We start from the raw sequence: 27461 nt of genomic DNA on the forward strand, positions 1-27461 counted from the left end.
TCGCTCTCTATGAGATAAGAATAGGGGGGGGGGGCGAATAATCACTTAAGTTATGCATCTTTCTTCACCTTCATTTGTTTGTCCTTGTCACAAGTTGAAACGTCCCCTTAGAACAATTTATACACTACTGTGGTTAACCTGACACACAATATTATTTAGCGCAACGCAATCTGACTTTCAAAAATCCCTACAAAAGAATGATCCTGACTAACATTAAACTATACCTTTGACAAATAACTTACCTCACAAAAATCTTCATTACTCGAACTACTGCAATACAGCGAGCGCCACTACTCCCAGCTAAATAAAAGATTCAGACTACGGAAGGCACTAACTACTGATAGGGATAGTTAGCAAATGAAAGATTTTAATAGAGAACAAACACTGTATTTACCTTAATAATCATAATATATATAGCAGTTCAATTTCAAAACTTCCGCCATCTCTCTCCCCACATCCACCACTGCTGGCGGCTCACCTCCAACTGCACAACGCTACGCGCTGTTCACATCCAGCTGCCGCTGCCCAACACTACAATGGCAGACAACAATGCAAACTAGCCACAGACTGCACACAGCACAGCCAGTGATTTTCATACAGAGCGCTACGTGGCATTACCAATATAAAAATCTAAACAGCCTACTTACATAGCCCCCATGCTCCCCACAAAAAATTTTACAAAATATTTTTGGGCAGTGGCCAATAATGATTTGAAAAAAATTTTTCATAATTACAATAACAAAGATATCAAATGCACACACTTATTTATACAATGTTGGTCAAAAGCTAAAATTTTCTCACAGTCCATAAAGACAGTCCAGATTGTTCATCACAGTAAAATTTCAGTGGTTTTTTTTTCAAAGTCTTAGCAGTAAAAGACAATGCACACGGAAGTAGTGGATTTCCATGCAGTCTTGAAGAAGTAGTGTTGTCCTTCCACCGGAAAGACAGTGCTGACACTTGACATGCTGAAAGGTAATGGGCCACAATAGAGCAAACCCACAGCAGAGTCAGTCGAAGTTGATGAATATTGGTAGGTCGGTCATCATAGAGCAGACCCACTGTAGTCCTTGTAGAGAGTATGGTATTGGTGGGTCACCAGAGGTGCACACCCACTGCAGTCCTTGTAGAAAGTGTGGACAGGCCCACTGTAGTCCTGGTAGAGATTGTGGTATTGGTGGGCCACCAGAGGTGCAGACCCACTGTAGTCCTTGTAGAGATGGCCAGCAGCCATCTGTTGCGACTGTGCAGGTGCACAATCACCATCGAAGAGTCTTGTATAGCAAGTCCATAAACCACCACTTGTACACTCACGAAGTTTTTGGAATTGTCCTTAGAACCAGCAATGCTGTTATCCAGTCCCTTGCGAATTATTAACACACGTGCAAACACTAACAGTCCCAACTTCTCACATATTGTCCATATATTATGACCAACAGAAACGTGTGCAGTGAAATGTAACTTACAAGTTAATAACATGATGAACTGGTGACAATCACATTTTTATAACATGAGAATACAATTACAAAAATACAGAAAACATCATTAAAGAACATAACAGTACAGATAACATTTGTAGTAATACAGGCTTTACAAAAGAATAGAAATAAACATATACATCAGTGTTACAGGAATTATGACATAAGTACATACATAAAAGATCAGAATAACTTGCGAAACATCAACTTCACACATGAGCAACAAAACAGAATAAATAATGTCACAACATCTTTACAAAGTAAATAACATAGTATTAGAAAAATTCTACAACATAGTTCTCATCAGCTAAACACATAAAGACAGGAAAAACACAAATACACAAGGGTACACAAACATATAGAGGGATGACACAAAAGGAAAGGACAGGGTTTGTTTTACTGCAGTATTTTGCATGGAGATCTCCCTTTGTTCATCATTATTCCCAAAAGTCCTATCTAAGCCTGCTTTCTGTATTCTGTTCACATCCTCTGTCGAAATAGGTTTTCACCACTGTACAGTATCATTTTTTTGCCCAAACCATTTTCATATAGCTTCTCAATACATTTCTTCCAAGTCATCATAGTTAGTTTCTTATATAGTCTACCCCTCTTAAGCTAACTTAAATCTACTGAGCTCAGATATTAAACTAAGGGATGAGGCAATGCAGCAGCACATAACAAATTAACACAAACAGCAATGCAAAAAAAAATGGAAAATTGCAAAGCAAGCTACAGCAAATCTAAATTACCAAGCAATGCAACATTACAAATAATATGAGCCAATGTGCAGCAGGTCTCATGATTTTCATGAACAATAGTTTGCAGTTCTTTTATGGCTGCTTCATGATTCTGTAATGCATTTTCATGACGCGAAAAAATAGGTTGAAAATGCTCACAAATTTGTGTTTTTACGTCATTACACGCTTTCTCACATTTCGATTCAATGTTATGTAACTCAGCAGTTAAATCTTCACGTGTTTGTTCGATAGTTTGTTCCAATGAATCTAACTTTTGAAGCTTTTGCTGTGTTTGTCTCTGATTTTGTTCCATTGTGTCTAACTTTAGAAGATTCTGTTCCATTGTGTCTAACTTTTGAAGATTTTGTCCCATTTGTCTCTGATTTTGTTCCATTTGTTGCATTAATTGCAATAATAATGTATTAGTGTCTGGAATCTGTTTCTCTGTGCTTTTTGGCAGTGCATTTTCACCGGCAACATTCACATTTTGACAAGCAGAAAATGTGTCTTGACTCATTTGAGAAAACGGCGAGGACCCAAAACCTAAGTCTACAGTATTTGCAAAATTGTGTCCTATCATTTCGGATTCCTGAGGCGAGCTGTTGCCGAGCGATCGATCGATAATGTTTCCCTGTTCACTAATTGTTTCACTGCCTACGCCATTGTTTGCCGCCCGCTCCATTTCCCTATGCACAATTACCAAATTACTACTTGGAATGTCTGTTAATTCACTACACAGTGGTGCTGATAAGCTACGCTCGTCGTCACTATTATTTCTCAATTTACTTTGGAGCCTAGTGTTACGTTTTTCACACGCCATTATTGTGACAATATTTCACACGATAACACAGAAAAGCACAATTTGAAGAGCAAAAATAAGAGATCACATTAACATAGCACTGAAAATAATATCTAGTTAATTGCAAGCGCAGCTGCAAAATACTTGGTGCAAATCTACATGCATGCCACAACTGTTTTACAGTACAACAATGAAAGACTGCAACTACAAAGGAGATTATCTCTACAATTACACACTAGCAATAAACAAAAGCTACACTAAATACACAAACTACAAGAAAAAATCAGAAGATTCCAGTGAGGTATCGACATATGAAACGTCCCCTTTGAACAATTTATACACGACTGTGGTTAACCTGACACACAATATTATTTAGCGCAACGCAATCTGACTTTCAAAAATCCCTACAAAAGAATGGCTCTGACTAACATTAAACTATACCTTTGACAAATAACTTACCTCACAAAAATCTTCATTACTCGAACTACTGCAATACAGAGAGCGCCACTACTGCCAGCTAAATAAAAGATTCAGACTACGGAAGGCACTAACTACTGATAGGGATAGTTAGCAAACGAAAGATTTTAATAGAGAACAAACACTGTATTTACCTTAATAATCATAATATTTATAGCAGTTCAATTTCAAAACTTCCGCCATCTCTCTCCCCACATCCATCACTGCTGGCGGCTCACCTCCAACTGCACAACGCTACGCGCTGTTCACATCCAGCTGCCGCTGCCCAACACTACAATGGCAGACAACAATGCAAACTAGCCACAGACTGCACACAGCACAGCCAGTGATTTTCATACAGAGCGCTACGTGGCATTACCAATATAAAAATCTAAACAGGCTACTTACAAAGTGTCAATCAACACAAGATGTTCCACATCTCTTCCTAAACCACTGGATCGAGCTCAATCAAATTTGGTACACACATCACTTATTGTCTGAAAAGTATCACTGACTGGGTAAGAACCACCTACCTCTGAAAAGGAAGGTGTGTGTGTGTGTGTGTGTGTGTGTGTGTGTGTGTGTTGGGGGGGGGGGGGGGGAAGGGCTGAAAAAGAAGCGTAGTTCATGGCGTGCAAAATCCATGCAATATTTGAGAATGAGAACATTTAATGACCTGCAGCTAACTTAACTCTTAATTTCAAACCTTTACGATTATTTAAAGAAGAAAGTTTATCGCCTACTACAATCTCACTATTCATGCAGTAAAACTGCTTCACTGGCGTGACCTTTTAATTTATTACTTATTTACCTCTAATTCTATCTGTAACACATTTTGCAGGCAATTTTAACATATACCACTGAATGCAGCTGCTAACATATACCATATTATGACATGTAATTCGAGGGATATGACATCATAAACACTGAGATGCATGAAATACTGCCAGCATCATGTATGACATTTCAATTTATTACTTCTTTAATACTAACTCCGTTCGAAGTAAATTTCGCAGGCATTACACACATGTGTCGTCGTAACTGCCGCCTACATCACGTCTGCTGTGCAGCGAGCTACGTTAATTTAAGTATTAACTGTATTTTTCTTACTTGTCACTTCTTCTTCCGCGTGTTTTTGCCTTTAGGAAGCTTTAATTGTCGAGTGCTAGTAATAGTGTTCCATAGATTTCGTGTTTGTTTTCAATACAGTCAGAGAGAGTCCCTTTAGTCAGCCATAGTGACAGTAGTGCTAGTGTTTGTTTTGAATACAGTCCAGAGACAGGTTGTGCTATTTTCATTGTTTTCTACAAGAAGTGTCTAGTAACCACAGTTTAGTCAACTATCAGCCGCTTTTAGTGATTTAGCAGTCTAGTTAAAAGTTGATTAACTCTCTACAGTAAATTGATTTCTTAGGATGGATACGATGCGTGACTGCTTTGTACGGACGCAGGAGCAGCTGGCCACTGTTCGCGAACAGCTGAACGTGTTGATGGCCGCGGTCAGCCGTCTTCAGGCTGCCGCCTTGGAGTGTAGCGGCAGTGGGGAGTCTGGTGCGTCGCATGGTACACCCCAGGTGTTAAGTCCTTCACCTACGGTCCCTGCTGTCGAGACATCTTCGCGGGTACCGGGCGCGGTTGGGCCACCCTCTCCCCAAGGAAAGTGGCGGGTTCAGCGGCGTTCGCGGCGCACGAGGCGGAGGGTCAATGTGGAGGCTGGCCGTGTGGCATCGCCCGCTCTGCCTGTGAGTGGACATGTGGCCGCTCCTTCAGCAAGGTCCGTGCAGGCACACGGGGGGAGGGGTTTATTAGTTATTGGGAGCTTCAACGTTAGGCGGGTGATGGAGCCCCTTAGGGAAATAGCGGAAAGGTCGGGGAAGAAGGCCAGTGTTCACTCTGTCTCCTTTCCGGCGGGTCTCATCCGAGATGTGGAGGTGGCCCTGCCAGCGGCGATAGAGAGCACTGGGTGCACCCGACTACAAATTGTTGCTCATGTCGGCACCAATGACTCCTGCCGTCTGGGTTCAGAGGTCATCCTCAGTTCGTACAGGCGGTTGGCGGAGTTGGTGAAGACGGAAAGCCTCGCTCACGGGGTGGAATCTGAGCTAACTATTTGTATTATCGTTCCCAGAACCGATCGCTGTCCTCTGGTTTGGAGCCGAGTGGAAGGCTTAAACCAGAGGCTCAGACGATTCTGCGGAGATGTGGGGTGAAAATTTCTCGACCTCCGCTATCGGGTGGCGAAATGTAGGGTCCCCCTGAATGGGTTAGGCGTGCACTACACGCAGGAAGCGGCTACAAGAGTAGCGGAGTACGTGTGGAGTGCACATGTGGTTTTTTTTTTAGGTTAGAGAACTCCCTCCCTAGGCCCGACAAGACGCCTTCTGAGACGCGGCAAGGTAGGGGTAGACAAAATGCAACAGGGAATAACAATATTAATGTGCTAATAGTAAACTGCAGGAGCGTCTATGGAAAGGTCCCAGAACTGCTCTCATTAATAAACGGTCACAATGCCCACATAATACTAGGTACAGAAAGTTGGCTGAAACCAGATGTAAACAGTAATGAAATTCTGAACTCAGATTGGAATGTATACCGCAGAGACAGGCTGGACAGTGAAGGGGGAGGCGTGTTTATAGCGATAAGAAGTGCAATAGTATCGAAGGAAATTGACGGAGATCCGAAATGTGAAATGATTTGGGTGAAGGTCATGGTTAAAGCAGGCTCAGACATGGTAATTGGATGTCTCTATAGGCCCCCTGGCTCAGCAGCTGTTGTGGCTGAGCACCTGAAGGATAATTTGGAAAATATTTCGAGTAGATTCCCCCACCATGTTATAGTTCTGGGTGGAGATTTTAATTTGCCGGATATAGACTGGGAGACTCAAACGTTCATAACGGGTGGCAGGGACAAAGAATCCAGTGAAGTTTTTTTAAGTGCTTTATCTGAAAACTACCTTGAGCAGTTAAACAGAGAACCGACTCGTGGCGATAACATATTAGACCTTCTGGTGACAAACAGACCCGAACTATTTGAAACAGTTAACGCACAACAGGGAATCAGCGGTCGTTCAAATGGTTCAAATGGCTCTGAGCACTATGGGACTTAACTTCTGAGGTCATCAGTCCCCTAGAACGTAGAACTACTTAAACCTAACTAACCTAAGGACAGCACACACATCCATGCCCGAGGCAGGATTCGAACCTGCGACCGTAGCGGTCGCGCGGTTCCAGACTGTAGCGCCTAGAACCGCTCGGCCACTCCGGCCGGCAATCAGCGTTCGTAAAACGGTTACTGCATCGATGATTTCAGCCGTAAATAGAAATATTAAAAAAGGTAGGAAGATTTTTCTGTTTAGCAAAAGTGACAAAAAGCAGATTTCAGACTACCTGACGACTCAACACAAAAGTTTTGTCTCAAGTACAGATAGTGTCGAGGATCAGTGGAAAAAGTTCAAAACCATCGTATAATATGCGTTAGATGAGTAAGTGCCAAGCAAGATCGTAAGAGATGGAAAAGAGCCACCGTGGTACAACAACCGAGTTAGAAAACTGCTGCGGAAGCAAAGGCAACTTCACAGCAAACGCAAACATAGCCAAAGCCTTGCAGACAAACAAAAATTACGCGAAGCGAAATGTAGTGTGAGGAGGGCTATGCGAGAGGCGTTCAATGAATTCGAAAGTAAAGTTCTATGTACTGACTTGGCAGAAAATCCTAAGAAATTTTGGTCTTATGTCAAAACAGTAGGTGGATCAAAACAAAATGTCGAGACATTCTGTGACCAAAATGGTACTGAAACAGAGGATGACAGACTAAATGCCGAAATACTAAATGTCTTTTTCCAAAGCTGTTTCAGAGAGGAAGACTGCACTGTAGTTCCTTCTCTAGATTGTAGCACAGATGACAAAATGGCAGATATTGAAATAGACGACAGAGGGATAGAGAAACAATTAAAATCGCTCAAAAGAGGAAAGGCCGCTGGACCTGATGGGATACCAGTTCGATTTTACACAGAGTACGCGAGGGAACTTGGCCCCCCTTCTTGCAGCGGTGTACCGTAGGTCTCTAGAAGAGCGTAGCGTTCCAAAGGATTGGAAAAGCGCACAGGTTATCCCCGTTTTCAAGAATGGACGTCGAACGAATGTGCACAACTATAGACCTATATCTCTAACGTCGATCAGTTGTAGAATTTTGGAACACGTATTATGTTCGAGTATAATGACTTTTCTGGAGACCATAAATGTACTCTGCAGGAATCAGCATCGGTTTCGAAAAAGACGGTCGTGTGAAACCCAGCTCGTGCTATTCGTCCACGAGACTCAGAGGACCATTGACACGGGTTCCCAGGTAGATGCCGTGTTTCTTGACTTCCGCAAGGCGTTCGAGACAGTTCCCCACAGTCGTTTAATGAATAAAGTAAGAGCATATGGACTATCAGACCAATTGTGTGATTGGATTGAAGAGTTCCTAGATAACAGAACGCAGCATGTCATTCTCAATGGAGAGAAGTGTTCCGAAGTAAGAACGATTTCAGGTGTGCCGCAGGGGAGTGTCGTAGGACCGTTGCTATTCACAATATACATAAATGGCCTTGTGGATGACATCGGAAGTTCACTGAGGCTTTTTGCGGATGATGCTGTGTTACATCGAGAGATTGTAACAATGGAAAATTGTACTGAAATGCAGGAGGATCTGCAAAGAATTGACGCATGGTATAGGGAATGGCAATTGAATCTTAATGTAGACAAGTGTAATGTGCTGCGAATACATAGAAAGATAGATACCTTATCATTTAGCTACAAAATAGCAGGTCAGCAACTGGAAGCAGTTAATTCCATAAATTATCTGGGAGTAGGCATTAGGAGTGATTTAAAATGGAATGATTATATAAAGTGAATCGTTGGTAAAGCAGATGCCAGACTGAGATTCATTGGAAGAATCCTAAGGAAATGCAATCCGAAAACAAAGGAAGTAGGTTACAGTACGCTTGTTCGCCCACTGCTTGAATTCTGCTCAGCAGTGTGGGATCCGTACCAGATAGGGTTGATACAAGACATAGAGAAGATCCAACGGAGAGCAGCGCGCTTCGTTACAGGATCATTTAGTAATCGCGAAAGTGTTACGGAGATAATAGATAAACACCAGTGGAAGACTGCAGGAGAGACGGTCAGTAGCTCGGTACGGGCTTTTGTTGAAGTTTCGAGAACATACCTTCACCGAAGAGTCAAGCAGTATATTGCTCCCTCCTACGTATATCTCGCGAAGAGACCACGAGGATAAAATCAGAGAGATTAGAGCCCACACAGAGGCATACCGACAATCCTTCTTTCCACGAACAGTGTTGTTGTTGTGGTCTTCAGTCCTGAGACTGGTTTGATGCAGCTCTCTATGCTACTCTATCCTGTGCAAGCTGCTTCATCTCCCAGTACCTACTGCAACCTACATCCATCTGAATCTGCTTAGTGTATTCATCTCTTGGTCTCCCCCTACGATTTTTACCCTCCACGCTGCCCTCCAATACTAAATTGGTGATCCCTTGATGCCTCAGAACATGTCCTACCAACCGATCCCTTCTTCTGGTCAAGTTGTGCCACAAACTTCTCTTCTCCCCAATCCTATTCAATACTTCCTCATTAGTTATGTGATCTACCCATCTAATCTTCAGCATTCACGAAAAGTACGAGACTGGAATAGAAGGGAGAACCGATAGAAGTACTCAAGGTACCCTCCGCCATACACCGTCAGGTGGCCCGTGGAGTATGGATGTAGATGTAGATGTACTACTGGAATTACATCGTTACACGGCAGATAGTTCAGGAGGTATGACATCGTAAACAATGGACGAAACAACAAAGCAAAATGTGCTAGAGATATACGTAAAACATTGGCACGTGGGCAAAACCACGGTTAAAAATTCCTCCTGGTACCCACATTACTTACTATATGGAAATAAATACTCGGGGGTATTTTTTTGTCTTTCATCGTCAACTAAGGCTTTAGACTCTTTCTGCGTGGTGTCGTAACGTCGCTTGATTGCAAATTTGCAGTACCTGTCGATTACGCGATTGCATAGTAGATAATGAGAACTCTCATCCTCCACTTTTGTTAGTCCCTTTAAATTCTGAAGGCTTGTGCCAATAGAGTGCTGGACTGTCTCGTTTTGTGTGAACAGCCACTGGACCTGTGAAGTTCCCTTACACCGTGAACAAAAGCGAAGGGTAAACAGTACTGACGCCACGATTCTGCCTAACTGAAGAGAGTCGTACCGATCGAAAAGCGCCACACCGTAGTACTAAATGAAATGTCGCGCTGTTCCGAGTACTTCCGAGAAGGACCGAGCAAAGACGAAACACGCCGAGCCTCAGCCCGCACATCTAACTCGCATGAGGTTTAGCAAGCCAAGGCCAACCTTGATTTTAACTAACTTATTGTGCCACAGTGCGCAGTTACTAATTAAAGTAACTCAATACCTACATCTGTATACATACTCCTCACGTTACCATACGGTGAATGGCGGAGGGTATCCTGTACCACTACTAGTTATCTCCTTTCCTGTTCCACTCGCAAATGGAACGAGGGAAAAACGACTATCTATGTGCCTCTATACGGGCCCTAATTTCTCTTTTTTGTTTTCGCTGTCCTCACGCGAAACATACATTGGCGGCGTATAATCGTTCTGCATCAGCCGGAAGTACTGGTATTATAAATTTAACAGCACGACAGCTGCCTTTAGTATGACCTGGCGTGTGTCCTAAACATACTGGCAGTACTCAAGAATGAGTAGTGCTAGTGTTCTATACGCGGCTTCCTTTTTAAATGAGCTACACTTTCCTAAAATTATCCCAATAACCCTAAGTTTACTATTCACATTCTCTGCTACGGATCTTACTTACTCCATATTCATATAGCATTGCAACAAAACATCCATACATTGTTACTTACTCTAATTGATCATTTACGTTGAGAGGAGAAGTCGTGTCACACTTCCTTGGGGTGCTCCTGACGATACCATCTACTCGCCATGCAGGACAAAAAAAAACGGTTCTGAGCACTATGGGACTCAACTGCTGTGGTCATCAGTCCCCTAGAACTTAGAACTACTTAAACCTAACTAACCTAAGGACATAGCAAGATACTGTGTGAGAAAAAGGCAAGCTGAGTTTCACACAAGTCATACTTCCTAAAACCATGCTGACTTACGGACAAAAGCTTTTTCGTGTCAAGGAAATTTATTATATTAGAACTTAACAAATGTTCAAGAATTGTGTAGCAAACCGGTGTCAAGGATATTGGACTGTAATTTTGGGAGTCCGTTCTTTTACCCTGTTTACCGGTATAGAGGAGTCATATGCACATCTTTCCAGACACTTGAGACTGACAATATAATAGTCTCAGTTTGACACTCAAGGGTGTGCAAATTTTTAATTTTCACCCAAGTTGCTTACGTTAGAAGCGAACGATCTTTGTTGTTTTCTAGGTTGTAAGTAGGCTATTTATGTTTTCTTATTGGCAACGTTACGTAGCGCTCTGTATGAAAATCACTGGCTGTGCTGTGTGCAGTCTGTGGCCTGTTTGCATTGTTGTCTGCCATTGTAGTGTTGGGCAGCTGGATGTTAACAGCGCGTAGCGTTGCGCAGTTGGAGGTGAGCCGCCAGCAGTGGTGGATGTGGGGAGAGAGATGGCGGAGTTTTGAAATTTGTAACACTGGATGTCATGAACTGCTATATATATTATGACTGTTAAGGTAAATACATTGTTTGTTCTCTATTAACATCTTTCAATTGCTAACTATGCCTATCAGTAGTTAGTGCCTTCCGTAGTTTGAATCTTTTATTTAGCTGGCAGTAGTGGTGCTCGCTGTATTGCAGTAGTTCGAGTAATGAAGATTTTTGTGAGGTAAGTGATTTGTGAAAGGTATAGATTAATGTTAGTCAAGGCCATTCTTTTGTAGGGATTTTTGAAAGTCAGATTGCGTTGCGCTAAAAATATTGTGTGTCAGTTAAAGAACAGTCACGTATAATTTTTCAAAGGGGACGTTTCAAGGTATGACTTTACTATTAAATCAACAATGCTAATAGTATCTAATACCATTAATTTGTTAAGATTAGGCAGACTCATCAATCTGTTGGTCCGAGAAAACCTGAAACAAGACTCAAAAGACCAGACATAAAAGCTTGTAACGCACATGCCTAGGTTACCCAGCTCAAAACTAGTATATGAACTATGTACACTATAATGATGATCCCTCTCGTCAAACGAACAGTACAGTGCCACCCTACTATTATGTTGTGGTCCTTTAAGCGTAACTTAAATTTCCTATCATAACCTGATAATTTCTATTTGCTCCATTATTTCAACCCACTTTGTCTGGTGGTTAATACTTCTCCACAGTTTGTTTGTGCATTGTAACCCTTGACATGGATGACATAGTTGTGAGTTGTGACCGGACATATTTAGACAAGCTTTTGAGAAACTGAATATAGGTTTCAAAATGAAGTTTCCAGTATATGTCAAGCATCCATGGATTACCAGTTTTGATTCGAAACAAAATGATACTCAGCCAGACATCACCGTTTCATAGATACCTATTGTCCCTGCTATCTAATTACAGAAGCCAGAAGAAGAATAAGCGGAGAAGAAGACACTTTGGAATAATTCATGATACTGATATGATTATTTGAAATTCAATTTGTTTTCGAAAGTCGTCCCACAATATAATATATTTTATTTTCGTTTCCCAAATAACCTGCATGTATCCTCAAAAATATTTCTAACCCCATGGCAAGGTATGAAGAAGATGTTGACCATAGTTTTCTTAACCTATTTTTAAGTTGCCTTTTTCTTCTAGAAAGTTAAAAAAAAACATCCATTGACCCCCTTTAGACCACGCCCTGTCTCGAAATTCTTGTGGTCGAAAGTTTGAATGAAACAAATATGTAATCACCGTTACTTGTAGGGAGGCTAACGAAGAGTCCGCTACGAAGAATCGTCTCAGTAAGTTTGATCTGTTGATTAATGCATAATAGACTTTACAATGAAGGGTTCCCGACAGTGACGACTATCAACGACATCTTGTCACGAAATTTTTAATTTGTTGATGAGGGTTGTCCATTACCTAAGTACACTTTACTAGAAAACTCTGGACGAGGTCTCGGACGAGAATTGCAGAATCGATAGAAGTCGAAAGGCATTGATCGTTAGTAACTATTTTCCCGTGGCCGCCACTCTTAGCCAGCTTCCAGTCCCGAATTTCCGCGATATCAGGAGTGGAAAGTGGATTTACCATTGACACGTTGTATGTAATTAAGTTGTAGGTCACTTTATTCATAAAAATATTGTATGCATCAGTCGGAGAGCCGTCTGTTTTCTAAAGTTACTAGGAGAGAAATTAGTCTACAGTGTCATTCATCATTGGCTCCGGCCAAGTCACCTCTCTGACAGTCTTCTCCGAGTTCGCACTCAGTGAATGACCACGACGCGATCAGTTGCGATGAGATCTTTCGTCTTGCCTATAAAGTAATCAGACCGATACCATCTTCTCCATTTCGAAAAGAGCTCGCTTATTTAGTGTGATACCTATGCCCATTCAGAAAATAAAAGTATTCACAAGTTCCTTCTCTGTTGCTGCTGTCCTACTCTGGAACAAACCACCATGCGCTCTGCGTACAATTCGGTGCCCTGTTGTATTTACGAAAAAGCTGAAGTAATTCCTATTCTCATCGACATACATTTTACTTGTGAATTAACGCATATGGTCAGTTTATCAAGCAGTAATTTCTGTTTTCATTTTCAGCCACTGATGTCACTATCTGTCCGCCTCATTTTCTTACTTGTGTTTCTACCGCGTTCCTACTTCTCTACCTTCCCTACACCTTCTCTACATCCACTGCCGACAGTACTCTCAGTTTTGATCTACCTACCTGGAATATTAAAATGCTGTTGTACTTTTATGAAACCAACATAAACGGTGTTTTTTTTGTACTGTAGCAACTACTCGTTACACAATAACTGTTACTGATCTGTGCACGGTACCAATGTGTTCCAAACAGCCGCTCTCGAAAATAAGATGTTTCAGGTGGTCATATCTCGGGTTTATCAAAGAGATAAGGGGTCAAGTATTTTGGGTAACACTTGGCCTAGCGGCCGTTTGTATACCTTTCGGAAGAACGGGCACTGTAATTGTCCTACAGTACAAGGTCAAAACTTAAACATTACACACTTCCTCCAGCACAGGCCCACTAAGTAAATCGGTTCGTTTGATTCAGGTATTTTCAAGGCAGCTTGCATAGCATCATTTGTTTATGAGCGGTTCCAGAGAAAACCCCGAAACCATTATTTTTGGGTACCAAAAGTACCGTTTGTGGTGATGTCCACTTCTATAAATTCTGCTCATGGCACACAAACTAAATTTTTGTCTTATGCTCTTAAGATGATATTCTCAGGGATCTTCCAAACTTTTTCAATATCGTTATCCGTTACCTAGATGCAGAGTTTCAAATGTACCGTACTTATGCGGAAAACAGCAAATATCGTGTTTTTGCCGTTTTTGTACCGTGGGTCGCAATTATATACACTACTGACCGTAGTAAATGGTTCAAATTTTTTTAGACATTAACCTACAAATGTCATTTTCCCGTTTTCGAAAATCTTTATCCGTTTACAAGACGTCCTCAGGGAATCTGGACACTTTTCCGAAATCATGTCTCCGTTACCGAGAGCCAGAAGTTCGGAGTTACCGTGTTTATGCTCGCAAAATGTGCGTGAAATACCAGGTATGACGTGCAAATGTTGTTTAACATATTTAGTGACCCCATGGAAAAGGTTTTGGTGTCATCGTAAGAATTCTGACGTCATGATACTACTGTACGTTTTCAGTCAGCATTATTTCACCAATTAATCTTTGTGACGAGCTGTCTCTGCATAGAGTGCTTTACCCCTATACAAATATGAGCAGCGGTACTGCAATGACAAAAATGGACTAAAAATTATCTTAACGCACCCGAAATGAACCTAAAATATCTTCCAAAAATTACGTAAAATGAAATGACCCCAAATTTAGTAACATAGTTCTAATAACGTTTTTACTCTTTTAAGATACAAACCATAAGCTGAGCGTTGTCGAAGAGTTATGATTGAGGACCAAAGTATTCACAAAAAATTTAAAGGAAATGTGTTAATCTTATACTGTGCGTACTTACTTGTTGTTCATTTGTGTGTCTAAGTATAAAAAATATAGAAATATTTCGAAGTATGTAAACAAACTGTCAGAAGCTTATTCAGCTATAGAATCCGTTTTATATAAGCAGCGCACCCTGCTGTAGCAGGGAAAGCACAAGAACCAGTAGAAAAAGGCTAATATGTTCCTCTTTAAAAGACGCTGAGAGGGAACTGGGGAACCAGCTGTCTCATTCCGCTTCCCTTAGCAAAAAATGTTGGCACTATTTTGTGCTGAAAGCGAATACCAGACAGAAAGTGATGCTGGAAGGGAGAGGAGACAGTGCCAATGGGAGAGAAATAGAAGACAATGATGGTAGGAGAGAGAAAGTGGCAGTGAAAGAGAATATATATATATATATATATATATATATATATATATATATATGTGTGTGTGTGTGTGTGTGTGGTGGTCCATTGATAGTGACCGGGCCAAATATCTGACGAAAAAAGCATCAAACGAAAAAAGTACAAAGAACGAAATTCGTGTAGCATGAAGGGGAAAAGCAGATGGCGCTAAGGTTGGCCCGCTAGATGGCGCTGCCATAGGTCAAACGGATATCAAATGGTTTTTTTTAAATAGGAATCCCCATTTTTTATTACATAATCGTGTAGCACGTACCACTTTTTTCGCTTTATGGACTACTTTTTTCGCTTTGTGAGAGATGGCGCTGTAATAGTCACAAACGTATAAGTACGTGGTATCACGTAACATGCCGCAGTGCGGACGGTATCCTAGTTAAAATGGACAGTTTAAATTGCCCAAAAAAGTGGTCCAACTAAAACATTCATATTTATTTACGTACTACACGAATATGTAATAAAAATGGCGGTTCCTATTTTTAAAAAACGCATTTGATATCCGTTTCACCTATGGCAGCGCCATCTTGCGGGCCAACCATAGCGCCATCTGGTTTCCACCTTCAAGCTAGACAAGTTTCGTTCTTTGTACTTTTTTCGTTTGACGCTTATTTCGTGGGACATTTGGCCCGGTCACGATCAATCGGCCACCAAATATATATATATATATATATATATATATATATATATATATATATATATATATATACTCAGTCCGTAATCGCTCGCCCACCGCCGTTAATGCCTCCGTATAAGGCCGCCGTGTTGTCTCCCGCACAAACACAAGCATATTTCCCTGTCCACCTCTCTTGCAAACTGCGGCGAGATTCGCCTCTACCCGGATGTGCGAATCTTCTTCAGGGAAACGAATGCTTGGAGTCCAGCCTCGACTTCGTCCCAGTGAGATCAAGAGATACATAGCTTCCCTTCAGAAGAAAGCCAGTCTCTTCAGGTTTTGGCATCTTGCACTTCTTACTAGGTAGAGAAACTACATGGAAATGAACTGCCGACAGTATAATTATATACTCTTCTACTTTGATGATTTGTTGAATTGCAGGCAGTTCGTATTTTGAAAGGGTAAAGCTATTTTTCTATATATTTGTAGATATATAGATATTTTTCTATATAGTGAGAAGTGCAAGATGCCAAAACCTCAAGAGATGGGCTTTCTTCTGAAGGCATCTTGGGTATCTCGTGATGATCCCAATGGGGCGAATTTGAGCTTGTACTCCAAGCATTTGTTTTCCTGAAGAAGATTCGCACATCCGGGTAGAGGTGAATCTCGCCGCAGTTTGCAAGAGACGTGGACAGGGAAATATGCTTGTGTTTGTGCGGGAGACAACACGGCGGCCTTATACGGAGGCATTAACGGCGGCGGGCGAGCCATTACGGACTGAGGGAGGGGACGAGTCAGCAGAGGTCGCCGACTGCGGCTGCCCCTGCGCCCTCCTCAGCTCACACCAGTCAGCGGGTTACGAGCGCTGCCGCAGCCGGAGGACGGCTTCCTACTACTACGGACGTAAATATTACATGAGTTCTAATAGGTCGCAAATGGCTCAAATGGCTCTGAGCGCTATGGGACTTAACTGCTGAGGTCATCAGTCCCCTAGAACTTGTTGTTGTTGTTGTGGTCTTCAGTCCTGAGACTGGTTTGATACATCTCTCCATGCTACTCTATCCTGCGCAAGCTTCTTCATCTCCCAGTACCTACTGCAACCTACATCCTTCTGAATCTGCTTAGTGTATTCATCTCTTGGTCTCCCCCTACGATTTTTACCCTCCACGCTGCCCTCCAATACTAAATTGGTGATCCCTTGATGCCTCAGAACATGTCCTACCAACCGATCCCTTCTTCTGGTCAAGTTGTGCTACAAACTTCTCTTCTCCCCAATCTTTTTCAATAATTCCTCATTAGTTATGTGGTCTACCCATCTAATCTTCAGCATTCTTCTGTAGCACCAAATTTCGACAGCTTCTATTATCTTCTTGTCGAAACTATTTACCGTCCATGTTTCACTTCCATACATGGCTACACTCCATACAAATACTTTCAGAAATGACTTCCTGACACTTAAATCTATGCTCCATGTTAACAAATTTCTCTTCTTCAGAAACGCTTTCCTTGCCATTGCCAGTCTACATTTTATATCCTCTCTACTTCGACCATCATCAGTTATTTTGCTCCCCAAATAGCAAAACTCCTTTACTACCTTAAGTGTCTCATTTCCTAATCTAATACCCTCAACATCACCCGACTTAATTCGACTACATTCCATTATCCTCGTTTTGGTTTTGTTGATGTTCATCTTATATCCTTTTTCAAGACACCATCCATTCCGTTCAACTGCTCTTCCAAGTCCTTTGCTGTCTCTGACAGAATTACAATGTCATCGGCGAACCTCAAAGTTTTTATTTCTTCTCCTTGGATTTTAATACCTACTCCGAATTTTTCTTTTGTTTCCTTTACTGCTTGCTCAATATACAGTTGAATAACATCGGGGAGAGGCTACAACCCTGTCTTACTCCCTTCCCAACCACTGCTTCCCTTTCATGTCCCTCGACTCTTATAACTGCCATCTGGTTTCTGTACAAATTGTAAATAGCCTTTCGCTCCCTGTATTTTACCCCTGCCACCTTTAGAATTTGAAAGAGAGTATTCCAGTCAAAATCGTCAAAAGCTTTCTCTAAATCTACAAATGCTAGAAACGTAGGTTTGCCTTCCCTTAATCTTTCTTCTAAGATACGTCGTAAGGTCAGTATTGCCTCACGTGTTCCAGTATTTCTACGGAATCCAAACTGATCTTCCCCGAGGTCGGCTTCTACTAGTTTTTCCATTCGTCTGTAAAGAATTCGTGTTAGTATTTTGCAGCTGTGGCTTATTAAACTGATTGTTCGGTAATTTTCACATCTGTCAACACCTGCTTTCTTTGGGATTGGAATTATTATATTCTTCTTGAAGTCTGAGGGTATTTCGCCTGTTTCATACATCTTGCTCACCAGATGGTAGAGTTTTGTCAGGACTGGCTCTTCCAAGGCCGTCAGTAGTTCCAATGGAATGTTGTCAACTCCGGGGGCCTTGTTTCGACTCAGGTCTTTCAGTGCTCTGTCAAACTCTTCACGCAGTATCGTATCTCCCATTTCATCTTCATGTACATCCTCTTCCATTTCCATAATATTGTGCTCAAGTACATCGCCCTTGTATAGACCCTCTATTTATTCCTTCCACCTTTCTGCTTTCCCGTCTTTGCTCAGAAGTGGGTTTCCATCTGAGCTCTTGATGTTCATACAAGTGGTCCTCTTATCTCCAAAGGTCTCTTTAATTTTCCTGTAGGCAGTATCTATCTTACCTCTAGTGAGATAAGCCTGCACATCCTTACATTTGCCCTCTAGCCATCCCTGCTTAGCCATTTTGCACTTCCTGTCGATCTCATTTTTGAGACGTTTGTATTCCTTTTTGCCTGCTTCATTTACTGCATTTTTATATTTTCTCCTTTCGTCAATTAAACTCGATATTTCTTCTGTTACCCAAGGATTTCTACTAGCCCTCATCTTTTTACCTACTTGATCCTCTGCTGCCTTCACTACTTCATCCCTCAAAGCTACCCATTCTTCTTCTACTGTATTTCTTTCCCCCATTCCTGTCAATTGTTCCCTTATGCTCTCCCTGAAACTCTGTACAACCTCTGGTTCTTTCAGTTTATCCAGGTCCCATCTCCTTAAATTCCCACCTTTTTGCAGTTTCTCCAGTTTTAATCTACAGGTCATAACCAATAGATTGTGGTCAGAGTCCACATCTCCCCCTGGAAATGTCTTACAATTTAAAACCTGGTTCCTAAATCTCTGTCTTACCATTATATAATCTATCTGATACCTTTTAGTATCTCCAGGGTTCTTCCATGTATACAACCTTTTATCATGATTCTTAAACCAAGTGTTAGCTATGATTAAGTTGTGCTCTGTGCAAAATTCTACCAGGCGGCTTCCTCTTTCATTTCTTAGCCCCAATCCATATTCACCTACTACGTTTCCTTCTCTGCCTTTTCCTAGACTCGAATTCCAGTCACCCATGACGAATAAATTTTCGTCTCCCTTCACTATCTGAATAATTTCTTTTATTTCATCATACATTTCTTCAATTTTTTCGTCATCTGCAGAGCTAGTTGGCATTTAAACTTGTACTACTGTAGTAGGTGTGAGCTTCGTATCTATCTTGGCCACAATAATGCGTTCACTATGCTGCTGGTAGTAGCTTACCCACATACCTATTTTCCTATTCATTATTAAACCTACTCCTGCATTACCCCTATTAGACTTTGTGTTTATAACCCTGTAGTCACCTGACCAGAAGTCTTGTTCCTCCTGCCACCGAACTTCACTAATTCCCACTATATCTAACTTTAACCTACCCATTTCCCTTTTTAAATTTTCTAACCTACCTGCCCGATTAAGGGATCTGACATTCCACGCAACTTAGAACTACTTAAACCTAACTAACCTAAGGACGTCACACACATCCATGCCCGAGGCAGGATTCGAACCTGCGACCGTAGCGGTTGCGCGGTTCCAGGCTGTAGCGCCTAGAACCACTCGGCCACCCCGGCCGGTAATAGGTCGCAATTTGAGTTGGAATTCTTATCACTCGGTATGTTCCAGACAATCCTACACGTCGGAGGCGTGTAGCACGGAAAGGAAAAGCGGTTCGATAAGTAAGATTTTTTTTTAATGTTTTGTTTCAATTTAGATATTCTTAGTAGATGTTTCAAATAAAAAGTCTTTCTGATACAGTCGATAGTAATAATTTAGTGGCTTAACATGCATTACAAGCTGAGTTTGCTGACAGATAGTCTGTTTGTAAGTGGGCTACTTCTGTGTTTCCAGCGCTGTGTAGCGCTTTGCATTGGACTCTGGCTGCGCTTTCTTTGTAAGAGACTCTGTGGCTGGTTGGACTAGATGGAATTTAATCGCCAGTAGTGTTGGGCAGCTGGAAGTTAGTCGGCAGCAGTGATGGAAGTACTGTAGGGCAGTTGGAGGTGAACGGCCAGCAATGATGGATGTTAGATTTGAGAAGTTTGCATTGATGGAGGGTAGAGGTCTGAAGAGCCAGCGTAGGCTAACGACCTGAACATGTTCGACTTGGAGATTGAATATTATTCATGATTATATACCTTTGTACTAGATGTCAATGACGATTTATATTCGTCTCTGAACTGGATATCACGTTATTATGGTTTGCAACAAAATCTTTCCTTTGCTAACCACATGCCTATTAGTAGTTAGTGGCTTTAGTAGTTAGAATCTTCTATTTAGCTGCCAGTATTGACGCTCGCTGTATTGCACTAGTTCGCGTAATATAGATTTCTGTGAGGTAAGTGCTTAATGAAATGTATAGGTTGTTGTTAAGAGTTCGTTTTAGTCAGGGCTGTTCTTTTGAATTAATTATTTTAGGTCAGGTTAAGGTTATCCTTTTTTTGAGCAGTCAGATTGCGTTGCTCTAGGATATTGTTGGTCTCAGTCATTCAGCAATTTAAGTACAGCCACACACATTTAAATAAAGAAATTTCAAAGTATATGGAGATATAGGACGAGTCTGAACTCTTCGGCAAATTTTCGAAGACTGTTCAGGGATATTTTCTGAGTATTTTGGTATGAGGAACCCGTCGTCTCGAGAGATGTACACCAGTGGCAGAAGTGCCAAAGTTGAGCCCCACTCCTCAGAAAAAATAACTTTATGTTATTATTTCCATGCAGCTATAGTACATTTTAAGTAGGTTTAATAAAATTTAAGCAACGAGAAACCGACCTTCTAGATAGGTTTGGATGTTTGGTACAGCTGTTGGGTTAAGCGTTAATCACATTGATTAGCGGGGAAATTTGAGACTTTCGATGCTATAGCATCTATCATCATTTCATCTGCGCAAGATTAACAAGATACCGAAGACGTGGGTCTTAGACGTATCACGCCACATGGTCTAGCGCTTCAGCGCGTGCCTGCAAACCGAGAGGTTGCGGGATCGAATTCCAGCCGGTTCACGGAAATTTTCAGTCTGCCTTTAATCTCACCTTCACTTCTCAACAGTGTGAGTAATCATCTGGAACGACACATGGTTTCGATTTCACGTCAAACTGTACGTCTCCCTTCCCAATTGGAACACTGGAGCAGGTTACGAACATACAGGTCGCCAATACAGCGTCCAGTCGGAAGACTTGCAATGGACCATGGAGCTATACGCGATAAAAACACCCCATGCTTGAGCAATGCAGCCGGTGGCAAGTGGCAGCGCATACCTTCTTTTACTTGACGGTTCCATTTGGATGCACAAAATATAGCTGTCTACAGACACAACGACTAATGTCTCGTTGCGCAGGTAATGGAGCCACTCAGGGAAATAGTAGGCAAGAAGCTAAAGAATGCCAGGAGTTACTCGGTATGTTTGCCGGGGGATCGCGTCCAAGATGGGGAGGAGGCTCTGCCGACGGCTACCGAGATCCTGCTACTGGGGTTCTGAGGACGTAGGCGGTTCCTTTCGGCGGATGCTTGCTTTAGTGAAGGCAATTAGTACAGTACGCAGGGTGCAGGCGAAGCTTGTTACTTGTAGCATCGTATCCAGTTTCGATCGAGGTCTCCTGGTCTGCAGCAGAGTGGTAGGTCTAAACCAGACGATTCTGCGATGTAATCGGATTCGAATTTCTCGACCTCCGCTATCGGGTGGAGAATTGTAGGGTTCCCCTTAATATGCCAGGCGTTCACTGCACGTAGGAAGCGGCTTCTAATTTAGCGGAACATTGAGGTTTTCTAGGTGAGAGGACCTGCCTAGTTGGCATCAGTCACAATTTGCCTGCGAAAATCGAAGACACATTAGCCACAATGTTCTTAGAGAATGTTCGTCTCGCATACAGAATAAAGAACGCTATTACTAAACTGCAGGAGCATCCAAGAAAAGGCCCAAGACTTGGAGTTGCTTATGGAAGATTATAATACACACCAAGTATTAGTAATAGAAAGTTGGTAAAGTTGGTTGAAACCGTAAGTGAATAGCAATGAAATCCTAAGTTCACATTGTAATATTTGTAGTAAGGATGGGTTAGTCACTAATGGTGGCGGCGTATTTATTACAGTATAAAATCTGATAATATTTAGCATTCCGAATATGAATTAATCGGGCTGAAATTAAGTATCAAAGCTCGGACAATAATGGGAATCAGATACTTTTATAGACCGTCTGTGGCAGGAGCTGCAGTTGTACAGAGCTTCAGAGAGAACTTGCAGAATATTACTAGTTATATTCCTGATCGTGCTGTTGTACTACGGGGTGACTTCAACTTGCAACGTTAGATTGGGAGAGACATGTGACCAAAATTGGTGCCAGAGAGAGGGGGCTCACGTGACATTATTCTGAAGGCCTTCTGCAAAAATTACATCAAGCAGATAATAAGAGAACCAACTCATGAAGGTAGCGTCATGGACCTCCTAGTAACAAACACCTAAACTTATCGAATGAGTTAACGCAGAGAAAGGTATCATTGATAACTATGATGACAGATTTTACAAGGCAAGTTAGGAAAGGTAAGAAAATATGTTTGCTTAGCTGAAGTTAAAGGATGCAAATTGTATAGGTAGTAAGTAGTTAGCATCTAGTATTCAGTTCTGAGGACGAAGACGTGGAGTACAAACGGAAAAAATTCGTTCGATATGCATTAGAGAAGTATGTTCCGGGCAAGGTGTTGAGTGATGGGAAAGACCAAACGTGGTTAACAGCCATGTTAAAAAACTGCTGTTTGAACAAAGAAGTTCATCACAGATACAAGATAAGACAAAACGTATCCATCAAACAGAAGGTGAAAGGAAATAAAATGAACGTAAGGGAGCAATAAGAGAACCGTTCAATGACTAAACTTTTGTCATCCGATTTGAGTAAAAACCCCAAGACGTTTTGCGTTTCGGTAAACAGTTTCCAATTCTCTATTCAGTAACTCAGTGCTATACTGGAGCGAAACGGAAGATGAGAGAGAGAAGACCGAAATACTGAATTCGCTCTTCCGAAATTGGTTTCAATCGTTTTAAGAACCCTGGAATGACAGGCATTGAGATAACCGATCGCGAAATAGACAAGCAATCTTTTATTAGCGGATCAGATGAGATACCTGTAAGATTCTACAAGGATTATGCGAGAGAAATTGCTCCCCTTCTATTAGCTGTATGTCGTATATTGCTGGAACAGAAAACGGTGAAGAGCCTGTTACAAATCTGTCACAGCTGCAGTACACATATTTTGGAGAAAAGTTTCGACCCGACTTCAGACTGACAGGCTGCATATCGATATACAGTGGTTCTATTGTTAGTCCGAGTACTTTTAAGTTTTCATCGTATAGTTGCGCTCCCTAACATGATTTGGAGGCGTCAAAGCACTACCGCTTTTGGATGCTGCTTATTGCTTTGCACTTAGTCACTATTGCTGTAATGTGACCATTTTGCACTTACACGCTAATGAAGTCTTTTGTTTATTTTATTTTATACACACGCCTATTGTTACCAGTGTCTTTTGTACTGCGTGTTCTGTGATGTTATTGCTGTTAGTTAATAACAGAAAGAAGACTATGTGCGGACATCAACAGGTACCAAGACACATATGGCGCTGATGTTTACGACTTAAATGGTTGTAAAAAGCAGAATGTTAAAGACATTTAGAAGGCTCTGACATGCATGCTTCACATGATAGCTCTTTTATTCTGATACTTTTTAAAGTCAAATGCCCAAACCCGGTCTGGTATCCGCGCAGTGGAAAGTGAGTAAATTGGTGGTTTTGGAGTTGGTGTTCTGTGTGGCCATTCACGAATTCTCCGAAGGATTTCTGATTTATGGAATATTCTTTCAGATGACTTCTTTGCTCTCACCGCAACTCGCTGGTGCGAGGAAAGCCAGCTGCTTCATGCTCGTCCCGTGTGTACGCCTTCTCCAGTGCCATATAGTTGATTGGTATTATATGTTATATGAGGACTAATCACGAAGTAGACCTAAGCGAATACCTAAGCTGTGCCATCGTCGTCGAACTTCATCTCTTAATGAGAGTTTATTTTGAGGGTGTTTCATTCACCATATCAACTGAGGGAATTTTTCTTATTAATATTAATGTATAAACTAAATGTAACTTTTATTAACTGTTTCAAAGATTGTCTCGTTATATATCAGAAATCTTTCTTCTAAGGCCGATATACAGGGAGTGGATTGCAATGCTCGTTTCAAATATGACGCAAGCTTGATTTAAATTATGTGAGGTACTCTGCAACACTTGCTTGTGCTCAATAAACAGATTGTATGCGAATTCTTAGCATAGTTAATTCATTACAGTATTCATTTTATCTGAAGACATTGAAATATCTGCACAGTGAATCGAAAAAAGTTATAATTCCAATTTGTTTGTCTTGGAGAGGGACATACAATGATACCGCACTCTACCCTATACCCCACTCCTCGCGTGGGTGGAGAGCGGTAACTTTGAAATCGTCAATGGGAATTCCGTTTTTTATTTGAAATTACGATTCTACGGGAAAATCTGCACACGTTTTGTCTGAAACATTTTCTTTATTTCGCCACACATAGCACTGTAATCGGAGGAATAGAAATGGGTACACAATCTTAATTTACGACATGCTAGTCAACCTCCGTTGCATATGACACATGAGACCCCACATCCATGCTGCGACGGTAGGACATGCGAGTACTTCACAACTTCTAATTGGAAACCGCATTCTCAACGTTGTATTCCCCAATATCGAACATGGTCGCTGATGACCTCACTGCTGAGCGCCTGTAAGCACCGACAACCAGTCGAACAGGGTACTACTCGATGTGCCGCTGTGGCCGTGACTCGAAGCAAAACTACTCTTCTTTTATAATTACAGTAAGCGTTTAAACGTAGTACCGCCAGATTCAATACCCTTAGTAATTCGCTTTTTAAATTCTACCACACAGGACACAAGCACATCTCCGGGAATGTCAGCACAGGCGTTTCTAATGCTGTCAAACATGTCGTCACGGTCTGTTGGCAGGTGGTAGCACACATAATCTTTTAAATATCCGCATAGAAGGGAACGCGGTGGCGTCACAACCGGTGACCAAGCGGACCAGTTGATAGGGCCACCTATACCAACCCACTGACCAGTGTAAACACTGTCTAATATCTCCCGTGCTTCAGTTGCGTAAAGCGTTGGGAAATCGTCATGCTGAAACCACATATGTACGTTGTCGAAGGTCCAGGGAAACGTCCTGCAGTAGTACCGGTAGTTCCTGAAAAAACGTCCATCAGTATCCTGTTCGATAAAATACAGGCCATTGATTTTGTTCCCCTTGACACCACACCATATGTTAACCGACCACGGACGGGCAACTTGCCATAATCAGTGGGCACTGTCTAGACTGCAGTAACGCATGTTGTGCTGGTTAACGCTACCCTCGTTTGTGAATGTAAACTCATCGGAAAATATACTTAAGAGCTAAAAAAAACCGATACGCCTGCCTAATATCGTGTAAGGCCCCCGCGAGCACGCAGAAGTGCAGCTACACGACGTGGCATGCACTTGACTAATGCCTGAAGTAGTGTGGCAGGGAACTGACGCAATTAATCCTGCTGGGCTGTCAATAAATGCGTAAGAGTACGAGAGGGTGGAGATCTCTTCCGAACAGCACGTTGAAGGCATCCCAGATATGTTCAATAATCTTCATGTCTGGGGAGTTTGGTGGCGAGCAGAGATGTTTAAATTCAGAATTGTATTCATGGAGCCACTCTGTATCAGTTCTGGACATGTGGGGTGTCGCATTGTCCTGATTTAATTGCCCAAGTCTGTCGGAATGCACAATGGTTCAAACGGCTCTAATGACTATGGGACTTAACATCTGAGGTCATCAGTCTCCTAGACTTAGAACTACTTAAACCTAACTAACCTAAGGACATCACACACATCCATGCCCGAGGCAGGATTCGAACCTGCGACCATAGCAGCAGCGCAGTTCCGGACTGAAGCGCCAAGAACCGCTCGGCCACAACGGCCGCCAATGCACAATGGACATGGATGGATGCAGGTGATCAGACAGAATGCTTAAGTGAGTATCACCTGTCAGAGTGGTATCTAGACGTATCAGGGGTCCCACATCACTCCCCTTGCACACTCCCCACACCATTACGGAGCCTTCACCAGCTTCATCAGTTCCCTGCTGATATGTAGGGTCCATGGATTCATGAGATTGTCTCCATATCCGTATATGTCCACCCGCTCCATACAATTTGAAACGAGGCTCGTCCGACCAGGCAACATGTCTCCAGTCATCTACAGTCAAATGTCGGTGTTGCTGATAAAATAATTACAACGTTGCAGGCGCAGCGCTATGTTTGTTGAGGTACTAGTTGATGACCTGTTTACTAGATCATCTGCACACTCCAAATAACACTCGGACAACTGTTATCCTAAGAATCCTTTTGAGCAGATAGCCCACTCGTAATGCGGCAAATATAGAGTAACATCCGCAAAAATTATTTAATTTACAAATTCGTTCCCTCTAAGAACCGACTGAGGACTCCATTAGAATCTGGTTTTATATTACGGAAACCGGTTGCAAATGTCGTGTGCGGTCATTTTCGAGATGTCGGCGTAGTTCAGCTGGCTCCATCTGGGACGCAACAGGATGCGCCTCTACCAGCGCGCTGCAAAAAATCATTGTAGACTCGGTCGGTGTTTCATAGAGACACCGTCCTCTTACGTCCGAAGTGACCTGTGATTCAACAGTGGATGTCACATGCCTCACTTCCAAGGCTTGTGCATATTTCCAGTAAAGAGTAGGGCAAAAGATAATACAGAACAAAACGTGTTGGCTTCCTGTTGGTATTGAGGAAAGAGAAGGAATTGTCATCATACGCAGCAGACATTATTTTTTAGCTAAACAGTAGAATAAAAATGGAACAGGAATATAATAATCTTTTTGGTATGTTAATATCCTGATGTCGGGAGATCGTCTCACCGAAAGTGATCTTCGAGTAATTTTCTCTTCCAAAATAAACGTAGCGGAAGACACGGGAAGCTTTTAAGTCCATGTAATCAACAATGGGACACTGTGTAGCTGGCAGGTTTAGAGAATAATATTTTGAGTCAATAAACATGTAAATTTCGGATTCTGATTCTAGACTGACATTTATAACATGTTTTTATTATCGTGTAAGTTACCCGGTAACCATTGCTCTGTACCGTGAAACAATGGGCCAAATGTCAGTTTCCATTATTTTCTCAATCTTCAAATGTCTAGTCCCTTATGAAATTTAGTTAAAATATGATTTCAGTAGTAACGAAACTAAACGTAACTATCGCCTAGTTGTTACGTAGTAATATACCACATGCCATCTGTTAACATTAGTATTGTTTTGTCTTCCAACCT

This window comes from Schistocerca cancellata, chromosome 3 (assembly GCF_023864275.1).
Source record: "Schistocerca cancellata isolate TAMUIC-IGC-003103 chromosome 3, iqSchCanc2.1, whole genome shotgun sequence".
Lineage (NCBI taxonomy): Eukaryota > Metazoa > Arthropoda > Insecta > Orthoptera > Acrididae > Schistocerca > Schistocerca cancellata.